Source organism: Myxine glutinosa, chromosome 1 (genome assembly GCF_964187855.1).
Source record: "Myxine glutinosa chromosome 1, kmMyxGlut1.1, whole genome shotgun sequence".
Lineage (NCBI taxonomy): Eukaryota > Metazoa > Chordata > Myxini > Myxiniformes > Myxinidae > Myxine > Myxine glutinosa.
The window spans coordinates 314,572,241-314,596,749 of record NC_136261.1 but is presented as its reverse complement, the minus strand read 5'-3'; the positions used below and the strand labels follow the sequence as shown (position 1 = coordinate 314,596,749).

General features: G+C 46.5%; 1 protein-coding gene across 48 annotated transcripts in view; it reads right to left on the bottom strand.

Annotated features, from left to right (window-relative positions):
* LOC137440177 (mesoderm induction early response protein 1) overlaps nucleotides 1-24,509 on the bottom strand; it is a 120,307-nt gene that overhangs the window by 70,718 nt on the left and 25,080 nt on the right. The gene's annotated exons all lie outside the window — the stretch shown is intronic.

Here is a 24,509-nt window from a genome sequence, read left to right as displayed (position 1 = left end):
CCCGGCATTGCCGGGTGGGGGAGAGGCGGGGAGGAGGAAGGGGAGGGGAGGGGAACGGAGGGGGAGAGGGAGGGGGAGAGGGAAGAAGAGGGGGGGGATGGGGAGGGGGGAGGGGGGAGGGGGAGGGGGAGGGGAGGGGGAGGGGGAGGGGAAGGGGAAGGGAGGGGGAGGGGAGGGGGAGGGGGAGGAGGGAGTCAAGTCGGAAGTCATTGTCGTCAATTGAATGTCGCATTTATTTTTTATTCCCTGTCAAATGGCATTTGTCCCGCATTCCGAACCCTGAAGTCGGAAGTGTATGTTTCACTCTCTGTCACATGCCATTGGTCCCATGTCAATCGGATGCAGTTGAAAAATTAACGTTCCGAAAAACGCTGATGACGTCATAATTTGAAAACCCGAAGTTTTTTAAAATTTAAGGTGTGCTGTAGTTGCTCTGAGACGTACTGATTCCGAATATCCCTTTGGTTTTGCTCTGCGATGAGTAGTTCTCGAGTTATAAGAGGACAAACAAACAAACAAACTTTACTGCTTTATATAGATACTAGCAGAAGTACCCGGCATTGCCGGGCGGAGGAGGAGGAGGGGAGGGGGAAGAGGAGGGGAGGGGAATGGGGGGGAGGGGGAGGGGGAGGGGAGGGGGGAGGGGGGAGGGGGGAGGGGGAGGAGGAAGGGGGGGAGGAGGGGGGGAGGAGGAGGGGAGGGGGAGGAGGGGAGGGGGAAGAGGAGGGGAGGGGGAAGAGGAGGGGAGGGGGAAGAGGAGGGGAGGGGGAAGAGGGGAGGGGAACAGGGGGGAGGGGGAGGGGGAAGGGGGGAGGGGGAGGGGGAAGGGGGGGAGGGGGAGGGGGGAAGGGGGGAGGGGGAGGGGGAAGGGGGGAGGGGGAGGGGAAGGGGGAGGGGAGGGTGTGGGGGTGCCCGGGGGAAGAAGGGCCCCTCCCCCCTCTCCTTCCCCTCCCCCCTTCACCCTCCCCCCCCTCCCCCCTCCACCTCCCCCCCATTCCCCTCCCCTCCTCTTCCCCCTCCCCTCCTCCTCCTCCCCCCTTAACACCAGGGGGGTTGACTCAGCCTGTCATCCTACCGAGGTCGGCAAATTGAGTACCAGTTCACGGAACGCGCCGCCGGTAATATATTATAATTTATGGTAATCTATGCAGCACGACATGGTCATCACGGAAAACAAGGCGCCTTTGCCGGCGCAAAACGGCTCTCCCAGGGTCAAACTCGGTATCGTTGTGAGCGCACGGTTCAGCCCTTCAAGAAAAAGTTTATTTTGTAAAAATCGAACAACGCGTTAAAAGGATATGACTGGTTTTGTTCGCCGGCACGTCGGCGCTCGATTCGGCTCACGATAAAATCCAACACGTCCTTTGTCGGGGTCGTCTGAACCAACCACGGGGCCGAGAAGGCTGGGACCGGTCTCAAACGTTAGGTCTCGATCATATATCGTAATGCTGGAAGCTGCACGTCTCTGTGATAATCTTGTGGACCATGACAAGAGATCGTGCGAGTCGCTCGCAACGGCTTCAAGCACTTCCGCATTCGACCATTTCATGAACGCCATACGCCCCGCCCATCAAAGCGCGTACGTATTAAACGAACATACAGTGGCCCATGTTTCGATTCCCTCCCTCTTCTGCTAGCGCTTCTGCGCTAATTTGAAAACCCGAAGTTTTTTAAAATTTAAGGTGTGCTGTAGTTGCTCTGAGACGTACTGATTCCGAATATGCCTTTGGTTTTTCTCTGCGATGAGTAGTTCTCGAGTTATAAGAAGACAAACAAACAAACAAACTTTACTGCTTTATATATATAGATAGATATATATATATATATATATATATATATATATATATATATATATATATATATATATATATATATATATATATATATGTATATATATATATATATATATATGTATGTATGTATGTATGTATGTATGTATGTATGTATGTATGTATGTATGTATGTATGTATGTATGTATGTATGTATGTATGTATGTATGTATATATATATATATATATATATATATATATATATATATATATATATATATATATATATTGTTGTGAATATGAGAATGTTTTTTATTTTGTTGTGGTGGTAAAATGTTGTTGTAAAATATCACCCCTCCTCCCTCCGTTGTGGTTGTATAAAGGTCAAAGGGCGTTCCCGTAGTTAGTCCATAAAAGTTAGTCCATAAAAACATACATGCAGGACACGACATATCTTTTCTTTTGACAGTTATATCTTATTCTGTGTTTTAGGATAAGGCTGTGTCTCCCATTAATTGAAATACTCCATTGCACCAGTGAAAGAGAATAGACCCCCTTTCCTTCCCATCCCCAAAAATCTCCCTTTCCCTCCCCTCCAAAACCTCCAATGACCTCATAGTACATCCCCTCTCGTCATTGCTGAGCCCTCGATTGCCATATTACATCCCCTCTCGTCATTGCTGAGCCCTCGATTGCCATATTACATCCCCTCTCGTCATTGCTGAGCCCTCGATTCCCAATCACCTCCCCTCCAATAACCACCATTGACCACGAGGCTCGGGTCGGAGAAGAAAGGCGTGTCGCACCTCGTCAGAGGGGAATATCAGGCGCGCCCGCCCGTCGTCATCCAGGGCGGAGCCCGAGGGTCGCGCGACCAACCAGGGCCGAGGTGAGCACCCCCGATGGGCGTGTCCAAAGCGCCGGGGGCGTGATCACTGGGGGCGCTATAAAAGGGCGCAACCGGAAGTGAGTGGGGAGAGATGCACTCTGGGTTGGTCTGGGTCGGTTGAGAGAAAGAGAGGAGGAGTTGGTTGCGGAAGTTGGTTGAAAAAGGAGGGTCAGTGGTCACAAGGAGTTGGAGTGAGTCGGTTGCCAGAGAAAGGAGTCGGTGGTCAGTTGGTTGCGGTGGTGAGGAGTCGGTGGTGACGAGTGAGACAAGGCCTGGCAAGGCAAGTGCAGGCGGCCGCAGCAGCGCCACCCAACCGCCAAAGGGGGCCTGAACGGCGGTTCGGAGCAGGGCCGAAACGGAACGGCGGCTGCTGAACGCGCCGGTTGTGCTGCGGGACCCCCCTTGGACCTTTCCTCTCCCTCCAGCCATCCACCTTCTGCCATCCCTGGCATTCCCCGCGTGAGTCAGCGTTCTGTTTGTTCTGTCCTGGGTAGTTAAGTTAAGCCTGTAGATAAGATAAATTTGCACTGTGTCACCTGCGTCTTATGTGTTGTAAATAAAACTTGATTGCTCCTTTTTACTTGTGTGTGTAAATAATAAAACCCATTACTCGTCTGTACATCTTCTCGTTTTAATTCCTTGTTTTTCCTCTTGCATTGCGTCGTTTTTGTCTTTTCCCTCATTGAGCAGCTAGGGTGCGATACAACCAAAGTTCGGGTGGAATCGGGTGAGTTTTGTTAGGTCGCGGTTTTAAACCACCGCTCGGTCTATAACATCCTAACCGCGAACTGTAACAATATATATATATATACACACACACATACACATACATATATATATATATATATATATATATATATATATATATATATAATATATACAGACTTGGCATTTAATATGTAATTTTTTTTTTCTTGACTTGGGTTTACTTTCTTAACTCAGTACAGTAGTGACCCCTAATTCCGAACGCCCCTCATCTCGAACTACTCTAATTCCGAACCGTAAATTCGAGAAAATTTTGTCCCTAATTCCGAATGTATTTCGATAACCGAACGTGGAGGGCAAACGTGAAAGCATGGGCTTCCAGGCAGTTCTTCACTGAGTGGATTCATGAGGAGTTTGCCCCTTCTGTGAAGGCTTATCTTGAGGAGAAGAGTCGCCAACACCAGGCAACTTTGGAGAGGTGGTTCTCTAAAGAAAGCAAGCCTAGTGAGCCCCAACCCTCTACAAGTGGTGTTAAGAGACAAACAGAGCAAACACCAGAAGCACAGTCATCTGATGTTAGCTTGGAAGGTGCCTCACCTTCCAAGCAATAAAACCCTCTCCCTCCTTCCTCCTCTCCAGCTTCCACATGCACCATCAGAACTCTCCACTAAGGTAAATGCAGTTATTTTCATGTTAGTACATTTATTTCTTGTTTTTATTATTATTATTATTTGATATTTAGGGCATTTACTCATCTTATTTTACCTTGAATCATGTGTATTTGCAGTTAACAGTGTCTTGATAATGGGTTTTTGGGGTCCAGGAACGGATTAATTCACTTTCCATTATTTCTTATGAGGAAAATAGTTTCTAATTCCGAACTTTTCCCAATCCGAACTGCCGCTGGAACGAATTAAATTCGGATTTAGAGGTCCCACTGTATATCAATCTGGTGAATTTCTTTTACACTTTGGTGATTTATTTGTTAAAAGAACCATGTCACTGATTGTCTGTCGCAGCAAGAAGTCAACAACAGGATTATATCACAGGTGGCGTGGCAAAATGTACGGACAGGTGCATTTGATGATTGGCTTCACAGGGTTGTTGCGTTCTGTATTCGTGGAAAACAACTGCTGCACTTCTCCAAAAGTTATTGCCGCTTCCTCTGGAGATGGTCCGTCAACTCGACAATGCTGTTTGTCATGGAGTGGTGTCTTTACGAAATTACGGCATGAAACAGCGTGCTATTGCTCGGCAGTATGGTATCACTCAAGGTCAGGTGTCAAAGATCCTGAAACTAAATGCTCAGAGGGGTGTCCCTACTCCAATACCGAGGCCAGGACGTCCCCGCAGAACCACAAGGAGGGATGATCGCCAGCTGCACCGGTTAGTCCGCAATGGCCGTACCAAGTCAGCTAATCGGCTTAGGGCTGAGTGGCAGCAACTGACAAATGTGCCTGTATCCAGAAGGCTAGTCAACCATCGACTGGTTCAAGCAGGCTATCGTGCCAGGTGTCCCCTGAGAAAGCCACGCCTGACCAGACAACACCGCCAGCACCGATTACAGTGGGCCAGAGAGCACCGTCAATGGCAACCAGGCAATGGAATCACATGATCTTCAGTGACGAGTCTAGATTTCTGGTCTATCGTCAAGATGGCCCCGTCCGAGTGCGCAGACAAGTGCAAGAAGCCTACAACAAAGATTGTATAGTGCCAAGAGTCCAAGCTGGAGGTGGTGGGGTGACCGTTTGGGCTGCTTTTCATGCAGGGGGCAAAACTGACCTGGTTGTTCTGAATGGAAACCTGAACCAGTTCAAGTACAGGGCCATTCTGGAAGAAAGATTGCTTCCAGTTGCTCGTGCAGCCTTTCAAGGAAACTTTGTCTTCCAAGATGACAATGCACGGCCTCATCGTGCTCGCATGATCCAACACTTTCTTGCTGACCGTGGTATAGAGCATATGGAGTGGCCTGCCATGTCCCCGGATATGAATCCGATAGAGAACTTGTGGGCAGAATTAACGCGTCAAATCGACCACTTGGACCAGCAGCTGACCTCTGTGCGTGAATTGCAGCAGGCTATTGTCACTGCATGGCAAGCGATTCCTGTCCAAACCTTGGAAAATCTCCTGAACAGCATGCCTCAACGTGTACGTGCTCTCCTGAATGCTCGTGGGGGTTACACGAAGTACTGAACTGTAATTTTACTGTTCGTAATCCCAGTCGTAATTTAACTTTTGTTTTTGTTAAAAAAAAATTGGCTAATGTGCAAAATAAAGAGATACTTCTGGAAAACGTACAGAAGTTTAACACAGTACTGTCCATGAATTGAGTTCGATATCAGTTTACATCACTTTCAAGGATCAATTTATTTGTTTCGAAATGTCAAATGTGGTTTTTGTTTCTTTTAAAGGTCACATTAACAAAATCTGGAATAATTTCAACATAATTCCAATGAACTTTTGGTTCTAAGACATCTTGAAAAGTAAGTTCACCCCCACAAAAAAAATATTCCATATTAAATGCCAAGTCTGTGTATATATATATATATATATATATATATATATATATATACATAACAAAAATACGAAAGCATTTACATTTTCTCATTCCCTATTCATGGAATTTAGTCAACACAATCAGCTTTCATACCAGTGTTCTCTCCTTCAAGGGGTTTTGTGATGGAAATCACCTCAATAAATTTTATATATGCATATTTTTTTCATTTCTGGAGAACTAATTGCATTTCTTGAAAGTCACTCAAAAACAAATTACTTCCTCAAGATAGTCTATACTCTATACTATAAGAGAGCCGTTTGTCTGTGTGTCGCCATTTTTCTCAATGATGGCTGAATGGATATTCATCAAACTTTCAGAGGTTCATCAGTGAGTACTAGGGGGTGTCTCGGCAAAAAGGAAAATTAAAAAACTGAAAAAAAGTTCGTTTTTTGGGGAATTTTTCAAAATCGCTTTTTCGTGCCTGAGCCTTTGTAGCTATATGAAAGGTAACATTAAATTATCCCCGATTAGTGTGTGTGAGAGGAGGGGGGAGTGTAATATCATATTAAATATAAATTTTCCTTATTGTGTGTAAGTCGGGGAATATTAAAAAAACTAACGAACAAGAAAAAAAAAAAAATTTGATTTCTTCAAAATGTCAACAGGATTAGAACATCACTGGGCAATACTGGGTACTCCTGCTGGTGTTTACTAATGGGCAAGCATGGATAAATAAAGTTGATATTGTGCAAACAAAACAAGTCTAAATATAAGCCAATGACATTTATTAAATAAGTATTTGTTCAATAAAAACCTCAACAAATTGATGACAAGTGCCATTAAAAGACTCAGTAAGCATCTGTCACAAATTACCATAACAAAATATTTTGCCCCAAGTCCATCCCCAGTGTGGAAAACCTCACTTATGATTGATAACTTGGATAAATTGGCATTTTAATGCATCTTCAGACCAGAAGTAGACAATCTCTCCAGAGATAAAACTGAAACATGGGAAAACTCCACCCGAAAATTGATGTCATCACTCGTAGGACCCAAGTCCAACAGCCATTTGCAGATCATTAGTTCTTCTGAATTTTCACACCATGAAAATGACGAATTTGATCATTCTCATCAATGGTTTACACAGCAATTCTATTTCAGCCATTGCTACTAAAAAGGAAGAAGAGGTCAGTCCACCTCGTGAGTTAAAGTGCAGTTCAGCCACAACAGTGGTGTGAAGGTTGACTCAATTCAGCCCTACTGCTTTGAACCTGTCACTTGGGCAGAGGGGATGGGGAATCCCATAACATGCTTGATGAATTCTTCTTTTTTTTTATTGGAGAGAAGGCATCCTTTCAAGTCATTAAAATTCAGAAAAAAAACTTCTTGGGGAAAAGTATTCTTCCTACTCCTTTCAGAAAGGAATTAATGTCAATAATTGTTTCCCTTGAAAGGTAAGAGCAGTATAAGTAATATATAACGTTTAAACTAGAATTATGTAACTGAAGTGTTTTGGAGATAGAGGGGTAAATGGCCATTGGCAGGACTGGTAGGTAGCTGAGGTATGGATTCGTGATTGGCTACCTGCGTAGTTACTATAATGTCTGAGAAGGTGTGGTCAAAAAATTAATGTTCTATCGGTGTTTTTTCATCCTTCACCCTCCAACCCCCATCCACCGCCGCCCCTCCCCCACACTCCAGTAAATTTAAGTAAACAAGAAAGATCATTAAAGAATGCAGAGCCTCGCCAGGGTAAAGAGATTACTATAAATCCGAGTACCAGTGCGGACACGCTCATTCACACACAGCATCGTTACAAAAGCTATTCGTGCTTATTTGGTAATGCGTGAAGCCAATAATTCACCGAATAAGTTCCTACATCTATACATCATGAAAAATGCACTAGTAATCATAATCATCATTTCGCACATGGCTGTGGCTTTGTATGACTGCCGGGAGAGTAGTTGTGCCACTGCAGTGCCCCCAATAGGTGAAAGCCAGAACTTAGAATTTGACCAGGGTGCCGACAATAGATTGCCTAATCTTTGCAAGAAAATTAAACCATGGGCTTTTTCATGTCCATAAACTAATGCTAGCAGATGGGACACCCAGTTTAACGTTTATCTGAGTGACGGTGCACATGTCGACGTTTTGCCATACCTGCAAAGCAACAGGGTGATAGTTAGCTGGATAGAGATTCAGACTAAAGCTAAACAATTCAGAGGTGAGTGTGCATAACTACAGGCAATCCTGCCAGATTAAAATTAAACACATAACGATGAGCAAAATCAAATCTAGGATGACAAGTTAAATTGAGACTAAAGATTAATCTTTCCATTGTTTCCACAAGTTTGATATGACAGCAATAGCATAAGATGGAACAAGAAATGGCCTTTTCAAACAAGTAAAAGCAATATCTCGATTTGGAGATCTCGCGAGATCTTTGCCGGCAAGGGCACGGTTTTTCGAAGCTGTCCACGCTCTCACGCTTTCGAAGTTAAGTAATTGTTCACAATTGTTCACATCACAATCCCGTAAGCTAAACGCTCTTTCACCGACCTCATTCTCATCCACCCGCTCTGAAAAAATGTCCACTTCTCCCTTCGTTGACCTCCACACCCCTTCTGACCTCACTGACTACGACAACCACACTCTCTCCTCCTGCCTTGACCAACTTGTGCCTATAAAAACCAAAACAGTTTCTTTCACCCATTCTGCTCCCTGGTTTACCCCTGAACTCCGCCTGATGAAAACTCGCGCTCGCCAACTTGAAAGACTCCGCAATAAAACAGGTCTCACAATTCACTCCCAAGCCTACAAGGACCACCTACAACACTACAAAGATGCCCTCTCCCACGCCCGCTCCGCCTACTACTCTCAAATGATCCACTCTGGCTCTGGAAACCCAAAAGCACTCTTCTCTACAATAAACAAACTCCTCAGCCCCCTGGACACCACCACCCAGTCATTCACAGTAGACAACTGCATCTCCTTCCTTTCATTCTTCCAAAGCAAAATTGACAACATCTACAGCAGCTTAACCACCACCGCATCTGCTCCCCCTCAAACCACCTGCCCCCCCTTATCCTGCCAACCCTTTTCGTTTCCGGACTTCCGTTTCCGGTCCCTGGAGCAAGGAAACGTCTTGGAGCTTTCTGCACGGCAGCAAAAGTTATAGTATTTTTTCCATTCGTGTTCGTCAATTCCGACTCGTTTTTTTATTGTGCATGTGTTGCAGGGTGTTTTCCAGTTGGTGTTGAATTGCGATTCTTGCAAACTTTTGTATAATTTAATCCTTTTCTGTCCCACCGCGTGCGCGGCCTAGTTTATCTCGGCTTCCCTACCCCCATAGGTGTTCTGTGAATTTAAGTTCTTTCCTTCGCTGTATTGCTTATTTCTTAGATTTTCTCTTCTCCCCCTAACTTCCCCGAACATCGACCACTTGTCTAACGTTTTAAATCTCTTCAAAGTCTCTTCACGTCTCTTCTCGTCTCGGGAAGTCACGTGACGTCACGTCTCTTCAAAACTGTGCATGCGCGCACGCTTTCGAAGTTAATAAGTAACTGTTCACAATTGTGTTTTTGTCGTAATACCGGCTTTACCACAGGTCGAAACTTTATCTTTCTTTCGGTGTGTATGTAACTATTGGTGTGTCTCTAATAGTATTCTTGGTGTTGGTTTTTCATACCTGTGTACAGAATCGTCGGTTTCCTTTCGGCGCTCGCAATTCCTTTCGGTCTCTATTTTTCACGTTCCACGTTCGGTCTCTGTCTTTGTTTTCATCCCAACTCAAAAAAAAAAAAAAAAAAAAAAAATTTGATATATATATTCCCTTCTCTGTTCTTATCCGTTTCGTTCTTATTTGTTCGTTCGTTCTTTGTTCACGTCGTTAAAAAATGGTCCATCTGTCCCCTGAAGAATGGTATTCTGTCATATTCTATAACACCTTTTTCTTCTTCTTCTATAAAAGGATGCTTTCGACTTGCTCACCAAATCTATTCATTCCAAAACAAAATTCCATCTCTTATAGTGCATCTTTCATTCATTCCCTAAACTCTCCAGAACTCCACCCATCCTTCAGCATCCTCAAACGTATTTTTGACTCGAAGGTCGCAAGAATCTCATTTTGCAAGAAATGTTCGTTTCCCATTAATCGTACATTTTTCAAAATCCAATCTCACCCCTCCCCTCCAAATCTTCCCCATCACCCATCCCTTTCAAATGTTCCCCCTTGCCCCTCCCCTCCAAATCTTCCCCATCACCCATCCCTTTCAGATCTCCCCCCTTGCCCCTTCCCTCCTAAACTCCCCCCACACCCCTCCCCTCTGAGACCCTCCCTCACTCCTCCCCTCCTAGACTCCCCTCTAACCCCTCCTCCTCAAAGCGTCCTCCCCGCTTCTTCCCCCTTCCAACTCTCACCTTCAGCTCCCTCAACCTTCTGCCTCACTCTTCCCCCTCCTCAAACAACACCTCACTGCGCCTCACCCATTCACCATCAAACCTTTTGTCCGCCCCATACTTCCCTTTCTCCAAGCTGTTCTGAAATCTCTGACACACCTTCAACAGCTCTCCCTACCTCTTCCTCCTCTTCCACATCATACCGTACCGCTCCCTCCCCCTGTTCTGTATCCGATGCTCCCCCTTCCTCTTCTTTAACAGTATGGACCTCAAACATCCGGGGCCTTCGCTCAAACTTGACTGATCTCTCCATACAGGTTGCTTCTGACAAACCAGACGTGATCTGCTGAACAGAAACTTTCCTCCTTCATGATGTCTCTGATTCCTTGGTATCTCTCCCAGGGTACTCCCTCCTCCGGTATGATAGACCTGAGCCTCGTCCTGGAGGGGGGGTTGCTATCTTTATAAAAAACTCTCTTCCTCACTCGCCCTGCACTGCCCTCTCTCCACCTCACCCCCAGGAATACCTTTGGCTACGGCTTCCCCTTCGCTCCCACCTTTTGTTCATGTGTGTTGTACCGTCCACCAAACAGTGATGACTCCATCTACATCTCACTGTCTGATAATATGGACCAACTTCTATCTACCCATCCCAACTCTCTCTTCCTCATATGTGGTGATTTCAATTGTCACCATGCCAGTTGGCTGGGTGTGGGTACCTCTCTCACCAGCCATGGCTCTTCAGCAAAGGACTTCTGCGACTCACTGGGACTGACACAATCTGTCAATTTCCCGACCCGGATCTCAGTCAACGGAGCATCTTCTCTTCTGGATTTGGTTATGACAAACTTCCCTGAAAATGTCTGCTGCTCTTCTTCTGCTCCAATCGGCTCATCTGATCATGTGCTTGTCAAAGTGGACATCTCTCTGACCATTCTCAGAGAGCCTCCTCAGCGTCGACGAGTCTGGCATTTCACTCAGGCCAACTGGCACGGTCTTCAAGCAGCCATCAATCATCTGGACTGGTCTCCCATCTCTACCGCCTCTGACATCAACTCATCCTGGGAATTCTTTCAAAGTAAATTGCTCTCTCTCATGCACAGATTTATACCATCTCGTCTTCAGTTGTCATACCCTTCCTCCCGTCCATGGTACACGGAATCTTGTGGTGAGGCTGTTGCCCTGAAACAACTTGCTTTCGTCTCCTGGAAAGCAAATCCAACGGAAGGAAATCTCATTTCCTTTCACAAAGCCCGAAACAAGTGTGTGTCCACCCTCAGGAGAGCCAGGAAACAATATCTCACCATTCTCAAGACCGAACTCTCTTATCTGTCTCCCTCTTCCAAATCCTGGTGGCGTCTGGTCAAATCTGTTTCTGGTGTTTGTTCCCCCTCCATCCCCTCCCTCACCTCAAACGGCTTAACGGCTGACTCCGCACGTGAAAAAGCTGAATGCCTCAACTCTGTGTTTGCCTCTAAATCTTGTGTCCCAAACCCATCCCTCTCTGTACCCACCGTACCCAGTCGTACCCAGCTGCTCCTGGACTCTGTGTCCTTTCCTCCTGACAAGGTGGAAAAGTTTCTGGCAACCCTCGACTCTGATTCTGCAACTGGTCCTGACGGCATCAGCCCACGGGTCCTAAAATCATGTGCTTCTGCACTTTCACTCCCTCTTTCTGTTCTCTTCACCCTCTCTTTTGCTCAAGGTCATCTGCCATCTGCTTGGAAATCAGCCAACATCACCGCTTTGCACAAAAAAGGTGCAAAAACAGATCCCAGCAACTACAGACCAATCAGCCTTCTCCCAATTATCAGCAAAGTCATGGAATCCATCATTGCTTCAGATATTAAATCTTTCCTCTTCTCCAATGGCTTGATCTCTGATCATCAATTTGGTTTCAGACCTGGTCACTCTACTCTGGACATGCTGCTTCTGCTTTCTCAACAATGGATGGAGGTCCTCAACGCCAAACAGGAAATTAGAGCTGTCTCCCTTGACATTTCACGTGCCTTCGATACGGTCTGGCACCCTGCTCTGCTCTCCAAACTCTCCTCCTTTGGTATCCATGGAAATCGCCACGCATGGCTGGCGGACTTCCTCTCTGGTCGTAGTCAACGTGTGGCCCTGAATGGGTTTCTCTCATCTCCTCTTCCTGTTCAGGCTGGAGTTCCCCAAGGTAGTGTTCTGGGCCCTGTGCTTTTTCTGGTCTTCATCAATGATCTCTCTGACTCTCTTGAAAATCCTCTCTATCTCTTTGCTGACGACTCTACTCTCTGTCCCTCCATTCCTCATCCCTCAGATCGGCAGTCTGCAGCCTCCTCACTCTCTGCAGACCTGGACAAAATCACAGACTGGTCAAACAAGTGGAACATGTCTTTCAATCCTGACAAATCTCACACTCTTACAATGTCTCTCCGAAAGGACCGACTGGACAACCCTCCCATCTACTTTCTCAACAATCCTCTCCAAGAAGTTCTGTCGCTCAAGCTTTTGGGTCTCACTATCTGCCATGATCTTTCTTGGGAAAACCACATTTCCAAGCTGGCCTCCAAAGCCAGTCGCCGACTGGGCATCCTCCGTCGTGCGAAGTCCTTCCTTGGCACACCTGAGCTCCTCACCACATACAAGGCTTTCATCCGCAGCTCAATGGAATACTGTTCCCCCCTCTGGGCTGGTGCTCCTGCCTCACACCTTGCTCGGCTTCACGCTGTTGAGGCCAAAGCTTTCAGAATCATTGGAATCTCCTGCGATGTCGTCAACGCCGAGGGCCTTTCACTCACTCACCGCAGGCAGGTTGGTGGTCTTTCTGTCTTCTACCGACTCCTCTCCGGCCTTGCTCCCCCAGCTCTCTCTGTGCTCTGTCCCCCCAATATTCCTTCAGGTCGCACAAGATCTGCCTGCAACCCTCTTCTGGTTAAACTGCCAAAGTCTAGGCTCTCTGCTCACCTTCACTCCTTCATTCCCCTTTTCTCCCGCCTCTGGAACAAACTCCCCCACTCCCTTAAATCCCACTCCTCCCTCCAGGTCTTTAAAACAGCTGTTCACCACCATCTCTTATCTTCCCCCATCGAAAACCTTGATCTTTTCTACCCCCGGTAATTCACCCGAGTCCTTGCAGTGTTCATATGTTTTAATCCTCTCCCACCTCCCCCCAAGTCCTCCCGATGTCCCTGCTCTCAAATGTTGTGTTTGTGTCCTTCCCCCTCTCTTTTGTGTCCTTCCCCCTCTCTCCCCATCTTGTCTACCGCTCCCCTTGTTTTTTGTGTTTTGTGTGTCGGTTTGTCTTTTTGTGTGATTAATGTTAGCTCTTTCACGAGCCTCGATCTTGTATACAAAAAAAAAAAAAAAAAAAAAAAAAACCTGGACTCAACCCTGACACCCTAAACAACTTCAGACCCATCTCCAACCTACCCTTTCTGTCAAAAGTTTTGGAACGCGCTGTAGCCACTCAACTTAAACATCACCTCTCTGCCAATAACCTGTATGAAACATTCCAATCCGGATTCCGCTCCAACCACAGTACTGAAACTGCTCTCCTCAAAATCACCAACGACCTTCTCCTCTCCTCCGACGCTGGCAACCTCAACATTCTCATCCTCCTCGACCTCAGCGCCGCCTTTGACACCATCAATCACACCATCCTCCTCACCCGACTTGAAACCACCTTTAACATTACCGGCACTGCCCTCTCTTGGATCAAATCATACCTCTCCGACAGACGCCAGTTCATCTCCATCAATAACTGCAAATCCCCCACTGCTCCCCTCCCCCAAGGTTCAGTTCTTGACCCCCTCCTCTTCATCCTATACCTGTCCCCCCTTGGTCACTTAATCCACCGTCATCTATCTATAATTCCAGTAATCTCTGTACGTTTGTACGTTTGTTTGTCTGTGACCGCTGTTTCTCGACAACCACGGGTCCGATATACTTTTAACTTGCCAGGTATATTGCTGGGGACCCGAGGATGTGCCTTTTCAAGGTTTCATATTAATCGGACAATTACTTACCGAGCTATGTCCAAAAAACGATTCAACCAATCAGAGAGCAGCGAACTATCGCGTGTGCCGAACGTGGCGGACACACTCTGCCTCGGATGGCACATTTGAGAGCGTATTCATTTATTTCACGTTTGCAAACTATGTTGGCGTTAAACTATGTTTTAAAACTAATAAAAACGAATTTGCGATTCATTCGCTTTCCTGCGCGTTTGTGCACGCGATGGCGATTTCTTTACCAAACTCCGGAAGCCGTTCGCTTTGGACCAAACCATTTCATGTAAATAGAGGGGGGGGATATAATTTTAGATATAGATATAGTACGGGCAATGCCCTAGTGGTCTCCAATTCCACTGCTTCGCCGATGACATCCAGCTTTTCATCTCCACCGCCACCCACTCTATCCTGACAAACTGCATCACTGAAATAAAATCCTGGCTTCAAATCAACTTCCTGAAACTTAACTATGATAAATCTGAAATAATCATCATTGGCCCAAAAACGCTCACCAAATCCACCCATAACTTTGCCCTCAACATCGACGGTTTCCCAGTATCCACCTCCCCTCACATCCGGAATCTTGGCATCATCTTTGACCAAACCCTCTCCTTCGACAAATACACTAAACAGATCACAAAGACAGCCTTCTTTCACCTGAAAAACATCACCCGTCTCCGTCCATCCCTCTCCTCCACGGCTGCAGAAACCCTCATCCACGCCTTCATCACCTCCCGTCTGGACTACTGGAACAGCCTCCTCTTTGGTTCACCCTCAATAATCATCAATAAACTCCAATACATTCAAACTCCGCTGCCCGTCTACTCACCCATTCCCAGACCCGTGACCACATCACCTCCCGTCTGGACTACTGGAACAGCCTCCTCTTTGGTTCACCCTCAATAATCATCAATAAACTCCAATACATTCAAACTCCGCTGCCCGTCTACTCACCCATTCCCGGACCCGTGACCACATCACCCCCGTCCTTTACAAGCTTCACTGGCTCCCCATCCCCCAGAGAATCCAGTACAAAATCCTCCTCTTGACCTACAAAGCCATCCATAACCTGGCCCCATCCTACCTGACTGACTTCCTCTCCAGACACACTCCCACCCGCAACCTCCGCTCTGCTGGTACCAACCTCCTGACCCCCCCCCCCCCCCCCACCATGCGGACCAAATTCAGATCCTGGGGGGACAGGGCCTTCTCCATCGCTGCTCCCACCCTCTGGAATTCACTACCTCACACCATCAGAGACTCCTCCTCACTCACCACATTCAAAACATCACTCAAGACCCACCTGTTCAACACTGCATTCAACATTTAACCCACAACATTTAACCCCTGACTATCTCTTCTCCTTCTCCTTCCTTTTGCTTTGATTATTTACCTGTTGATTTTTGTCTTTTTGCACTTGTTTTTTTGGACTCTGTCAAAGCGTCTTTGGGCTTCTTGAAAAGCGCTATATAAAATAAATGTATCTATATAATAATAGCGTAAGGACTCGACTTTGTTATCCCTTTTACGCTGCACCCAGTGACCCGATGGCCACGGCACTAATGGATTTACGATCTACGAACCGCGCTCTTTGTTTATCACGTACAGGCATACTCGAAAAATCTTAATTAGCCGACGTTGGGGCCCAAAAGCATCCGATTAACTGCCGATACGACGCCATCTTACGACGCCATCGTATTGGCGTCTGCTGGGCGAAGGCGAAGCAAGCCGTCCGCTGATTGGACAGGCGAAGGCGACAGCAAGCCGTGCACTGAGTGGACAATCCCAGAGTGGTGCTATGCCGATTCCTATTACGAATCCATTCATTTTTCAAAAGTATATCGTAGCGTTGTCATTTAAGTAGATTGCAATAAATACGTTGTTCATATACGCACTCTTCATTCTCATCTTTCTTCCTAACTCTTACTCAGACAAGCAAATCCCCGATGCCATCCATAATGGTACACTCTATCCATACACCACATCCTCCCTTCCGTGGATGTTCCACGGGTTTCGGCTAGTTATTATTATTATTATTAATTGTATTTTTGTCAAAACTGTATTTATCTTTCGGTGTGTGTACCTATAGTGTGTCCCGAGGAAGATTCTTGGTGTTAATCTTTCATACCTGTATAAAAAATCGTGGGTTATTTCGTGCTGCGTTTTTTGCGACCGAGTATCTTGTTTCCTACCTTGAGCCTTTTTTTCTCTCAGCGGTCGATTGTGGTCCAAATACTTTCGTTCTCAGTTTTTCCCAGTCTTTACACCCCATACTTCCTTGTTTGAAATCTTAACAAAAAAAAACATTTCCTTCTTTGTTCTTATTCGTTTATTCGTTGTTCTTATTCGATCGTTCGTTCTTCGACCATGTGTTTCACCCCCATTTCCCTAGATAGTTTTCACTGTTCAATTTTAAAATGTTTAAACTTTCCTGTGAAATACTGTATTCTGTCATCCATTATAACACCTTTTTCTTCTTCTTCTTCTTCTTCTTTAAGAGGGTGCTTTCGATTTGCTCACCAAATCTACTCATTCCAAAAAAAAAATCGATCTCTTACAGGTCCTGTTTCATACATTCCCGAAACTCCCCTGCACTCCACCACCCCCCCCCCCCCCCTCCAGCGTCCTTAAACGTATCTTTGACTCGAAGGTCACAAGAAACTCATTTTGCAATAAATGTTCATTTCCCATTAATCGTACACTTTCTAAAATCCAAACTCACCCCTCCCCTCCAAATCTTCCCTATCACCCATCCCTTTCAAATCTCCCCCTTTGCCCCTCCCCTCCAAATCTTCCCCATCACCCATCCCTTTCAAATCTCCCCCCTTTCCCCTCCCCTCCAAATCTTCCCCATCACCCATCCCTTTCAAATCTCCCCCCTTGCCCCTCCCCTCCAAATCTTCCCCATCACCCATCCCTTTCAAATCTCCCCCCTTGCCCCTTCCCTCCTAAACTCCCCCCGTGCCCCTCTCCCTCGCCCCTACCCTCCCCTCCTAAATTCCCCCTCGCCCCTCCCCTCCTAAGCTCCCCTCTCACCTCCAAATCTCCCCCATCTCCATTCCCTTTCAAATCCCCCGGCCCTTGCCCCTTCCCTCCGAAACTCCCACCTAACCCCAACCCTCATAACTCCCCCTCGCCCCTCCCCTTCAAATCTGCCCACCCTCATTTTTTCTCCATTTCCCCCCTCTCACCCCTCCTCCTCAAAGCGTTCTCCCCACTTCTTCCCCCTTCCAACTCTCACCTCCCCAACCTTCTGCCTCGCTCTGCCCTCCCTCCCCCTCAAATAACACCTCACTGTGCCTCACCCAATCACCATCAAACCTTTTGTCCGCCCCATCCTTCCCTTTCTCCGAGCTATTCTGAAATCTCTGACACACTTTCAACAGCTCTCCCTACCTCTTCCACATCTTACCCTACCACCCCACCACCCCTGTTCTGTATCCGATGCTCCCCCTTCCTCTTCATTAACGGTATGGACCTCAAACATCCGGGGCTTTCACTCAAATTTGACTGATCTCTCCACACAGGTTGCTTCTGACAAACCAGTCTTGATCTGCTTAACAGAAACTTTCCTCCTTCATGATGTCTCCGAATCCTTAATATCTCTCCCGGGTTACTCCCTCCTCCGGTGTGATAGACCTGAGCCTCATCCTGGAGGTGGGGTTGCTATCTTTATCAAAAACTCTCTTGCTCACTCGCCCTGCACTGCCCTCTCTCCACCTCACCCCCAGGAGTACCCCTGGCTACGGCTTCCACCTTCGCTCCCAACTTTTGTTCATATGTGTGTTGTACCGTCCACCAAACAGTGATGACTCCATCTACATCTCGCTGTCTGATAATATGGACCAACTTCTATCTACTCATCCCAACTCTTTCTTCCTCATATGTGGTGATTTCAATTGTCACCATGCCACTTGGCTGGGTGTGGGTACCTCTCTCACCAGCCATGGCTCCTCAGCAAAGGACTTCTGCGACTCACTGGGAATGACACAATCTGTCAATTTCCCAACCCAGATCTCAAGCAACGGAGCATCTTCTCTTCTAGACTTGGTTATGACCAACTTCCCTGCAAATGTCTGCTGCTCTTCTTCTGCTGCAATCGGCTCATCTGATCATGTGCTTGTTAAAGTGGACATCTCTCTGACCATTCTCAGAGAGCCTCCTCAGCATCGACGAGTCTGGCATTTCACTCAGGCCAACTGCCACGATCTTCAAGCAGCCATCAATCATCTGGACTGGTCTCCCATCTCTACCGCCTCTGACATCAACTCATCCTGGGAATTCTTCCAAAGTAAATTGCTCTCTCTCATGCACAGATTTATCCCATCTCGCCTTCAGTTGTCATACCCTTCCTCCCGCCCATGGTACACGGAATCTTGTGGTGAGACAGTTGCCCAGAAACAACTTGCCTTCACCTCCTGGAAAGCAAATCCAACGGAAGGAAATCTCATTTCCTTTCACAAAGCCCGAAACAAGTGTGTGTCCACCCTCAGGAGAGCCAGGAAACAATATCTCTCCACTCTCAAGACCGAACTCTCAACCCTGTCTCCCTCTACCAAATCCTGGTGGCATCTGGTCAAATTCGTTTCTGGTGTTTGTTCCTCCTCCATCCCCTCCCTTACCTCAAATGGCTACAAAGCTGACTCCGCACGTGAAAAAGCTGAATGCCTCAACTCTGTTTGCCTCTAAATCTTGTGTCCCGAACCCATCCCTCTCTGTACCCACCGTACCCAGTCATACCCAGCTGTTCCGGGACTCTGTGTCCTTTCCTCCTGACAAGGTGGAAAAGTTTGTCAACCCTCGACTGATTCTGCAACTGGACCTGACGGCATCAGCCCACGGGTCCTAAAATCCTGCTCCGCCGCTCTTTCACTCCCTCTCTCTTTTGCTTAAGGTCATCTGCCATCAGCTTGGAAATCAGCCAACATCACCGATTTACACAAAAATGTGCAAAAACAGATCCTTGCAACTACAGACCAATCAGCCTTCTCCCAATTATCAGCAAAGTCATGGAATCCATTATTGCTTCGGATATCAAATCTTTCCTCTTCTCAAATGGCTTGATCTCTGATCGTCAATTTGGTTTCAGACTAGGTCACTCGACTCTGGACATGCTGCTTCTGCTGTCTCAACAATGGATGGAGGTCCTCAATGCCAAACAGGAAATTGGAGCTGTCTCTGTTGACATATCACGTGCCTTCGATACGGTCTGGCACCCCGCTCTGCTCACCAAACTCTCCTCCTATGGTACCCATGGAAGAAATCTCCATGCTTGGCTTGCGGACTTCCTCTCTAGTCGTAGTCAACGTGTGGCCTTGAATGGGTTTCTCTCATCTCCCCTTCCTGTTCAGGCTGGAGTTCCCCAAGGCAGTGTTCTGGGCCCTGTGCTTTTTCTGGTCTTCATCAATGATCTCTCTGACTCTCTTGAAAATCCTCTCTATCTCTTTGCTGACGACTCCACTCTCTGCCACTCCATTCCTCATCCCTCAGATCAGCAGTCTGCAGCCTCCTCACTCTCTGCAGACCTGGACAAAATCACAGACTGGTCAATCAAGTGGAACATGTCTTTCAATCCTGACAAATCTCACACTCTTACGATGTCTCTCCGAAAAGACCGACTGGACAACCCTCCCATCCACTTTCTGAATAATCCTCTCCAAGAAGTTCTGTCACTCAAGCTTTTGGGTCTCACTATCTGCCATGATCTTTCCTGGGAAAACCACATTTCAAATCTGGCCTCCAAAGCCAGTCGCCGACTGGGCATCCTCCGTCGTGCGAAATCCTTCTTTGGCACACCTGAGCTCCTCACCACATACAAGGCTTTCATCCGCAGCTCAATGGAATACTGTTCTCCCCTCTGGGCAGGTGCTCCTGCCACACACCGAGCTCGGCTTCACGCTGTTGAAACCAAAGCTTTCACAATCATTGGAATCTCCCTCGATGAAGCTAACTCCGAGGGCCTTTCACTTACTCACTGCAGGCAGGTTGGTGGGCTTTCTGTCTTCTACCGACTGCTCTCCGGCCTTGTTCCCCCAGCTCTCTCTGGGCTGTCCCCCAAATATTCCTGCAGGTCGCACAAGATCTGCCAGCAACCCACTTATGGTTAAACTGCCAAAATCAAGAGTCTCTGCTCACCTTCACTCCTTCATTCCTCTTTTCGCCTGCCTCTGGAACAAACTCCCTCACTCACTTCAATCCCACTACTCCCTCCAAGTCTTTGAAACAGCTGTTCACCACAATCTCTTATCTTCCCCCATCCAAAACCTTGATCTTTTCTACCCCCGCTAATTTCACCCCAGATTCACTTTTTTGAAATACCAACTTTCTTCCTGAAAGTCCTTGCAGTGTCCTTGTGTTTTATACTTCTCCCATTCCTCCCCCCCCTTCCCACGCCTCTTCCCCCCAAGCCCTCCCGACGTCCCTGCTCTCAAATGTTGTGTTTTTATGTGCTTCCCCTTCTCTGCTCATCTTGTCTACCGCTACCCTTATTATGTGTTTTGTGTGTGTTTGATTTTTTGTGTGATAAATGTTTGCTCTTTCACGAGCCTCGATCCTGTATACAAAAAACTAATAAATAAAAAATACCAGAATCAGACATTAGTGAGCATATGCAATACTCTCCACCCCCCAACCTGCTTTGTTTGATTTTTTTGGCCACTAAGACTCAAGATGAAACCAACCCAATCTTTACCCAATCTTGCTATCGAGTGAAGGGGCTGTGGCAATAATTTTTTTTGTACCAAAGCTCGTCTGGTTTTGGTTTAAACATAAAGGCTCGGCAGGGCAAAAACATCAATTTTGTGACCAATTTTGACGTGTGATCACTGTGGGGTTGAAAGGAAAACACGGGACCAAAATCCACCTGCTATGTTTCTGTAGGTGCTGTTGCAAGGTACAGTTGTGCCAACTGTTGTCTGCATTGATTACAAAAATAAGGGTTTCACATGCCAAAAACCTTGGTAATTTTACCCTGCAGGGGGAGAGTTCTCACATCTTAAAGATGCAATTCATATTGTGTACAGTATTTACCGAAATTATTAACTCACAATATATTTTGATTGATCACATTAACGTAAGGCGAGTTCCTTAAGGCGGTGGGCCAGAAAGGGCCTGGTGATGGGGCATGTGGGAAGTTTATGAGCATGCTCACTCAGTTCAAGCAAAATGATGTCCAAGCACAAATAGTCAGCAGAGCTGAAAAATTGGTTTGTGAAATATTTCAAGGTATCAAAAGGCAACGTTTTTATTGATATGACTGCATTAAAATGCATAGACAGAGGGATAAGAAAATCTAAATAAAAATAATGTTGAACTACCTTGGAACATGAGAGAAGGAGAGGAAGAAGAAGAAAAACAATCTGCTGGTTTAGCAACTTTCAGGCTTGCTACTGAAGTGATGTGTTCTTCCAGGTTTTTATTGTACTTATTTAATTTAGTTATTTCTTTCTTTTTATATCAGTTGGACCAGTTTCATTACTACTTGGTTCAATGGTCCCTTTTATCCAACCACCATGGTTATGACCATGGTTGCTGCCTTTTTGTGCATGATCATCTAAGAGTGCACTGGAGGAGGTCGCAACTGCTGACAATGACAAGAAGTTTGTTTTTGCATTGGCATAAGGCCTACTATAGTTTTATTTCGTTGATCAGATATATGAAGTTTCAGATTTTTTTTGTATACTGAATCGAGGCTCGTGAAAGAACTAACATTTATTTCACAAACAAATCAACCAGACAAACAAAATATATAAAAAGAGGGAGCGGAAGACAAGATGGGGAGAGAAGGGGAAGCACACAAACATAACATTTGAGAGCGGGGAGATGTGTGGGAGGGAGAGCGCTTGGGGGGGAGGAGGCGTGGGAAGGGGGGGGGGGGGTGGGAGAAGTATAAAACACAAGGGCACCAAGGACTTCCAGGACAGAAGTTGGTATTTCAAAAAAGTGGATTTGGGGTGAAATTAGCGGGGGTAGAAAAGATCAAGGTTTTGGATGGGGGAAGATAAGAGATGATGGTGAACAGCTGTTTTAAAGACGTGGATGGTAGAGTGGGATTGAAGAGAGTGAGGGAGTTTGTTCCAGAGGCGGGAGAAATGAGGAATGAAGGAGTGAAGGTGAGCAGAGAGTCTTGATTTTGGCAGTTTAACCATAAGAGGGTTGCAGGCAGATCGTGTGCGACCTGTAGGAATATTTGGGGGACAGAGCCCAGAGAGAGCTGGGGGGGCAAGGCCAGAGAGGAGTCGGTAGAAGACGGAAAGACCACCAACCTGCCTGCGGTGAGTGAGTGAAAGGCCCTTGGAGTTAACTTCATCGCGGGAGATTCCAATGATTCTGAACGCTTTGGTTTCAACAGCGTGAAGACGAGCTAGGTGTGAGGCAGGAGCACCAGCCCAGAGGGGGGAGTAGTATTCCATTGAGCTGCGGATGAACGCCTTGTATGTGGTGAGGAGCTCAGGTGTGCCAAGGAAGGACTTCGCACGACGGAGGATGCTCAGTCGGCGACTGGCTTTGGAGGCCAGATTTGAAATGTGGTTTTCCCAGGAAAGACCATGGCAGATAGTGAGACCCAAAAGCTTGAGTGACAGAACTTCTTGGAGAGGATTATTCAGAAAGTGGATGGGAGGGTTGTCCAGTCGGTCTTTTCGGAGAGACATCGTAAGATTGTGAGATTTGTCAGGATTGAAAGACATGTTCCACTTGTTTGCCCAGTGTGTGATTTTGTCCAGGTCTGCAGAGAGTGAGGAGGCTGCAGACTGCCGATCTGAGGGATGAGGAATGGAGCGACAGAGAGTAGAGTCATCAGCAAAGAGATAGAGAGGATTTTCAAGAGAGTCAGAGAGATCATTGATGAAGACCAGAAAAAGCACAGGGCCCAGAACACTGCCTTGGGGAACTCCAGCCTGAACAGGAAGAGATGAGAGAAACCCATTCAGGGCCACACATTGACTATGATTAGAGAGGAGGTCCGCCAGCCATGCGTGGAGATTTCCATGGATACCAAAGGAGGAGAGTTTGGTGAGCAGAGCGGGGTGCCAGACCGTATCGAAGGCACGTGATAATGCAAGGGAGACAGCTCTAATTTCCTGTTTAGCATTGAGGACCTCCATCCATTGTTGAGAAAGCAGAAGCAGCATGCCCAGAGTAGAGTGACTAGGTCTGAAACCAAATTGATGATCAGAGATCAAGCCATTGGAAAAGAGGAAAGATTTCATATCTGAAGCAATGATGGATTCCATGACTTTGTTGATAATTGAGAGAAGGCTGATTGGTCTGTAGTTGCTAGGATCTGTTTTTGCACCTTTTTTGTGCAAAGCGGTGATGTTGGCTGATTTCCAAGCAGATGGCAGATGACCTTGAGCAAAGGAGAGGGTGAAGAGAACAGAGCGAGGGAGTGAAAAAGCGGAAGAACAGGATTTTAGGACCCGTGGGCTGATGCCGTCAGGTCCAGTTGCAGAATCAGAGTCGAGGGTTGACAGAAACTTTTCCACCTTGTCAGGAGGAAAGGACACAGAGTCCATGAGCAGCTGGGTATGACTGGGTACGGTGGGTACAGAGAGGGATGGGTTTGGGACACAAGATTTAGAGGCAAACACAGAGTTGAGGCATTCAGCTTTTTCACGTGCGGAGTCAGCCGTGTAGCCGTTTGAGGTGAGGGAGGGGATGGAGGGGGAACAAACACCAGAAACAGATAAAGATTTTCAGATAAAGATTTCAACTCAACCAATTATGGCTGGAATACCACTTCACTGATGACGTCATCGTTATCGCCCTACATACGACATGTTGAGTTGATGACATATCAAAGTTTCAATTTTTTCATTGAATGGTTTTGGAGAAAATTATGCACAATTTTTTTCCTTTAATCCAATAGGCTGCCTGCCATACAATGTGACCTAAGACGTCAGAATTACCAATAAAATATTCTACATGGGGAGGCCCTCCTATGTTTAAAGTTTTGCATTGATCAGACAAGCAGTTGCAGAGAAAACCATTTCTGAAGTGAAAACATGAACTTGCGCAAACATGAGCACACACACAGATACAAAAAACACACACACAGATACAAAAAACACACACACACACAGATACAAAAAACACACACACACACAGATACAAAAAACACACACACACACACACACACACACACACACACACACACACACACACACACACACACACACACACACACACACACACACACACACACACACACACACACACCAGGTGAGACTAAAAATCAAAGTTCTCAAAATAAATAATA